Genomic DNA, 6,125 nt, shown 5'->3' on the forward strand with positions numbered 1-6,125 from the left:
ATATATATAAAGTTTATGAGATAAAAACCAGTTCCCTTTACTCCCCACGAATGTGTCCCAATCGTCGACAGACGACGTAGTTGGTAAGTGAGAGTGAGGGTGGATATGCGAAAACAGACGTGAATGAAGATACGGCGAAAAGATAAAAAGCCACAAGAGATCCTTTCGCAACGTACTTATCTATCGGAAGCCTTGGGCACGTAGAACATGGAGGGATTCCGAAATTCGGTTTTCGAAAAAGTGCGTCGCCTCGTTCATGAGACAGACGACGAAGCCCGCGGGACGCCAGAAAGAATGAAAAACGGCACGAGGTCAGAGTTCACGTGACGAGCGCCACCCGTCCGGCGACGGGCGAAGTGCGCAGGTCAGACTCTCGCAGCTGGGAACAAACGCCCATTTCCGCAAACTCCCTCTCCGGCGCCCTCCTCAACTTTTAGGGCCCGCCGACTTCTAATTGGCTCATCGGTTAATTATGTTAATGCTCCTCCCTTCCCGCAGGTTTGCGACAGGCAACGCTGCACTCAGCATTTGCCTCTAATCATCTACGTCACTTTGTTTGTTTCGAGCTCACTCCAAGACACCTATTTTAAAATGTACGAATGTCTGAAATAACAATGCACATAGTAGCCGGGCAGCTCATAGTAAGAAATTTCCTGTGTAAACTCGTATATTGTCGGGGCTTGATGACAACTAAAAACGTCCTTCTTCCGTAGCTTTATAACGTTCTAGCCATTTATCACCGACAGACAGGGAGACAGACTTATTTTGTCGCAAAAGAATCCACAGAGTCAACAATGAAACGCAAGGGACGCTCTGAACAGTTAAATCTACCATGACCGCTTATATTATACCGCGTTAAAGGTTTTCCTGCGAACAATAATAATGGTTATTGAGCGTGGGAGAGGTTTCCTGACAGAGGGCGGAGGAAGAGGGGGAGGGGAAGGAGGAGGGGGGAGGAAGGGGGAAAGGGAAAGGAAGGAGGAGAGGAATGAGGAGAGGGAGAAGGAAAATAAGAAGAAGAAATATGAAGAAGAAAAATGAAGAAGAATGGAACCTATTGAGCGAAGGTGAGAGGACGCGAAATGAGATCGGAGCGTGGCGCTGTGCGAAAAGCGACTCCGGCGCACTCGCATCGGCGAAGCGAGGTGATTTTTGCGCTCGAGCGTCGACCCGAAATTTCCAATTTCGCGGTCGCGCGTGCCGCGCTCTTCCTCGAACACCAAAGGGTGAGCCTGAGGTAAGCGTCGGCCAAGGAGGGCGGTGTCCCGGCGTACGACAATTTCCCTTCTCGTTTCCGAGACGCTGTAGAACCGAGGCGGGACGCGCCCTAATCGCGTGGCGCTTAGGCCACAATCTCCCTTTTGCGACGCCGTCCCTTCTCCATTGCCGAAAAGCAAGTCTTCCCGTTTTTGCGACGCCCCGCTTCACTCGGCATAATTAAATTGATTTTGATTGAATATTCTTGCGTCCGCTCGACGCGACCCATAACGCGGAAGGACGCGATTGTCCGAGCGAGGACGTCGGTGTGTTGAGAGTTTCGAGAGCGGCTCAAGTCGAGAACGTTCCAGACCGGAAAACAATCTTCGAATCGATGATTGGGGTGTGGGGGCGAGGAGGGGGGTGGGTGGCGACACCCTCGCCGGGGGATGATAATTGGGAAATATCATGCGTGCGTTAATTAAATCGTCCGATAGAAGCGTAATATTTAAAACAACCGTCCCGAAGACTGGGTCGGTGTAGATTTTATTTTCACCTCAACGAAAACAGCACATTAATTGCTCCCACCGACGCCGACGTGGTCAATTTCATTCCTCCCCTTATGCGGCTTATACGCAAATCCAATTAAACCGAAAATCCAAAATACATAACAAAGATAACACCATAATGATGCCTCCACAAAAATATGCGCATAATTATCAGAGGGAAAGAGAAGCAAAACTTTTAATGTGTTTGTTTTCTGGAAGCTCTAGGGTGTGCTTAATAGCCGCCATATTAAAACCAGTAAGTGTAAAATAAATTTTGTGTCTCGCCCGACCTCTCGTAACCTTTAATGGCTTTGTAATAAAAGCTCTATTAGAGGTTTTACGTTTTAAACCTGCTTTTTCTATTGTCCGGGACACCGGAAAAAGAAGCAAATTTGGTTAATAAGTTTTCTCGATGATATTAACACCGCGGGAGGTCACGATCCCGTTCCGTCCCGGTCTAAAGCGTCCCTCTCCTCTTCAACCTTCTACTCTGGGATATCACTTGAAAGGGGGCAGAGAATGCGATCAAATGAAATGTTCGAGCTAAACAAATAGAGCTCAATATTTGTTTTACATCGAGGTAAAACGAAATCTACCCAGGTACCGAAAAACTATTTCTACATTTCGCGAAGCAACTGCAACTGCATTCAAACGAAATAAAAATAAAATAGAACTTCGTTATCGCATTCATAAGACAGGGCTTAAAAGTCGAAAATAAACTGCGAAACTTTATAACACGCCATAGTTCCTTTATCTGTAAACTGGAAACTTTCGGTACTTTTAGTTTTCAGCTCGGCCATATATGAGAACAAGGATTTTCGATGAATAAGTGCTTTTTCATTGTAATTTCGGGGCAAAAACGCGTTGATACTGCCCATTTAGGGGAAATAAACGCCGACGGCCGCGGCGGGCCCGGCGGCCGTCCTGGACCACTCCCGCAACGTCTGCTTTGAACTCGGTCCAAGGAGACGCGAAGTGACAATCATAAATAAATCATCATCAATCATAAACAAATTCAAATTTCTCCTTCGATAAATAATTAATTCTCCTTCTGTATCCCGAATTTTATATCTCATTCAGGAATAAATTACGTTTTGAAAAGGTAGGTATAACATTTTAATTATCTTTTCGTTTATCTCCCATGGCAGGTTGGCGTTAATTAATATGTTTTGTGCCCTTTAGTTAATATTAATTAAAGTGCTGAAACACCCTTTTGATTCAAAAATCGCAATTAGGATGTTACCCCGATTTTTCCAAAGCAGGTTAAATGTGTCCGGGATAAATGAAATTTTCTCGTAAATATTTCCATGTTAATTTGGTGGGGTTTTAATGTTGTTCGGTTAATGCGAAAATCCTTTACACGTCCGATTCGATAATAAAAAGTTTTGCAGTTGCGTTACACGGAGTTTGGAAGGTTCTGGATCTCGTTAACTACACTTCATAAAACCGTAAACAATACGAAATAGTTTCTAAACTAAATTCTATTAAGCCAAGTTAGCTGCCTCTAATCTGCGACGGTGGCGACAAATTTTGTTGGTATCGTTTAAATGCACTTTCCATCTCCACATCTCGAGTGTAATTCGGAGAAAGTGAATTTCGAACACTATCAATTATCTTAAATTTCCATGAGATTACAACGCAATCCAATGATCATCTCCGCGAGCTGTCTCGATGTAGACGGACGGATGCGAACCAGAGGACACGTGTGGTAGCTGTCCAGCTCCACAGGTGCCTGCGTTGCAGGAGGAAAAATTTGATTTCAAAAAGCTTCAATTAGACAGGTGAATTTTCCAGTGAATGCCGAGTCTCCCAGGACGGAGGCGAGTTCCTCGAGTTCAGTTTGGGCAAATTGATGCCTGGAGGCCTCCATCGCGGCTCGACGTGGCGATGTGAGATGGAAATCTCAAGTTTCTTTTGCACGTGCAGATAAACTTTACAATTCGAAAAATACTCGCGATCTGTTTTATCAAGGCGACGGGTATTGGGAAGTTCTACCAGGTGCCCAACTAAGCTTCCGGGCTTCGCACGTGGATGGCGCTAAGGCCGCGTGTAATCGACAAAATGGCGGAAACCGCGTTTTGTTTGTAACTCAAGACGGTTGTCATCGACAACCAGTTGGAATGTCAACGTTCGTCGCAACGCAAAGCAATTTCTTCTGACGAAGACGTCGAGTTCTGTGCGAAATAAACAACATTTGCGGGAGGTTTCGCTTTAACTTGAAAGAAAAATGCAGCCGAAGCACGTCATTTGCTCGAGGAGGCCTGCGACCGACGCGCACCATCGAAAGCTGCTTGTGAAGATCGGTTTAAGCGCTTCAGAGGGGGCGACTTCGACGTCGGGGACGAGAAGCGCTCCGGAAGACCGAAATCAACTGAAGACGCCGACCTGCGGGCGTCATCGGATGAAGACGACACGCGAACACCAGATCGACTTGCGGAGGCATTAAACGTGGCTCACCAAGGTATTTCCGCACGTTCGAGTGCCACGGGACAAATTCAAAAAGAGGGAAAAGGGGTGCCGCAAGGGTAGACTGAGAGACAGATAGAACCACCGTCGAAATTTCGCTTGTTCCGATCGATGGCCCATGGCGTGGCAGGGGGGCTGCACTTGGGCAATTTCGAGGAAGTGCAAAATTGGTCGAACGAACGGTTTCGGCCCGAAGACGCGCCATTTTACCGTCGAGGTATCTGTGTACTGCCAGAGATGTGGCAACAATGTGTAGGTGGAGAGGGACGGTACTTCGAATGAACCGTTTTTTGTGGTGTTTCTCTTAAAATTTTCCAATTTCCATTGATCGGAGAAATTCGGAAACTTGGTCGTCCATCTGGTAAAACGCTGCAACGAAGCCGCGTTTCCGATCGTTCATATACGACTTGAAACCCAATTTAATTTCCGAGAACAATTACCTTCACACTTTTACCTAAACTCTCCTGGATTGCGCTAAATCTGAATTAAAGCGATTCGATCAATTTTTTATATTAGCTCGCCCATCTCTGTTCATGATCCGTAAAGTAAATTCTAAGGTATAGTGCACGCTTTCCAATAAATAAGACGAAACCGAGCCGCAATACTCTCTGGGGTATATTTATATTCGTTTGCTGGTGGTTTTTCCTTGATAAGTTTTGGGAATCGACGTGGTTGAAGAAGCCTGCGAAATAGTTTACATTAGATTATGTGGCTTATTGGGAATGAAAATTACTAAAGGATGTCGGTTGCTCGAGTCCCATTGGGAGGTTTTGCGATGATAAGTTTAGATGTGGTTAGAGAGGGCATGGGGGATAGTCGGAGAGCTTCTGACAGGCAATAAAGTGATCTGGAAGGAAAAACCCTTTGTGATCTCGTCGAAGCCCCCGGACCTGGAAACTTAATCGTGCCCACAGACCTTTTCCCGAGAGCTCTGTCGACCAGGCATTTTTCGATACCACCGTCAAGATTAATCCTCGAGTACTCCTCGCAATTCTGGCCGTGCAAAATCGGGAACCCCAAAATTAATCTTTCGTCTAATCTCTCCAATACCAACAGCGGGATTTATTAATTTATCTCTTTTTAACTAGGTATAAGCTTCTTAGTTTCAGCATGGGGTAAGCATTATCCGCCTGTATGGCATGCGTAATTGAGAACAAACTGTAATCCCGCAGCTAAATAAGGCAACCTAATTTTATGTACGGATCGTATAGAGCCCTGTGCTAAAACCGAGATACGTTTATCTGGGACAAGATTGAGTTTAATCTAGAGACAAGAGGACAGCATCCTGCACATGTCTTGGTACTTCGCGTTATCCACTGGAATCAATTAAGGTTCTACCGGGCATTTTCCGTTTCATAAAGTTATATTGCCGACGATGCCACGACAAACACCTCTACCGAAATGATCGTAATGCTCCAAGAATTTGTTTATATGAGTTTGAATTGAAAACCGAAATGAAATTACAAAGGGTCCACTCTCGTTCTGCTAAATACGACTGGGACTAAATTAATGAAAACTTCTTTGCAAATTGGCAAAGTTTTAATGGATTTACTGTTCCTGATGTCCCTAAGCTGCATTTCAATAATCAGCACCTTTTCTAAGTATTGGACTACAATTATTTGTCTGTAGGAAATGGCATGTCTGGCTGCACCGGGAAGCGTGGTAAACTCTTTGAGACTTAGCAACTTGAGCAAATTCGGCGAATTTAAATGAAATTACCATTTTGATTCGGCATTTGCATATCCTTCAAAGCCTTTGTAGGTTATAAGGAATGGCTTAAGTTTCATTAATATTTATTAAGGAATTATCTACACTTGTAAACGGTCTTTCTATAGAATTGTTCATTAATTTCAAGCCGCCGGAGTGAAAGGAAAAGAAAATATTATGTAAATTCGCCTCAATCCGGACATCAAA

This window comes from Euwallacea fornicatus, chromosome 12 (assembly GCF_040115645.1).
Source record: "Euwallacea fornicatus isolate EFF26 chromosome 12, ASM4011564v1, whole genome shotgun sequence".
NCBI classification, from domain to species: Eukaryota; Metazoa; Arthropoda; class Insecta; order Coleoptera; family Curculionidae; genus Euwallacea; species Euwallacea fornicatus.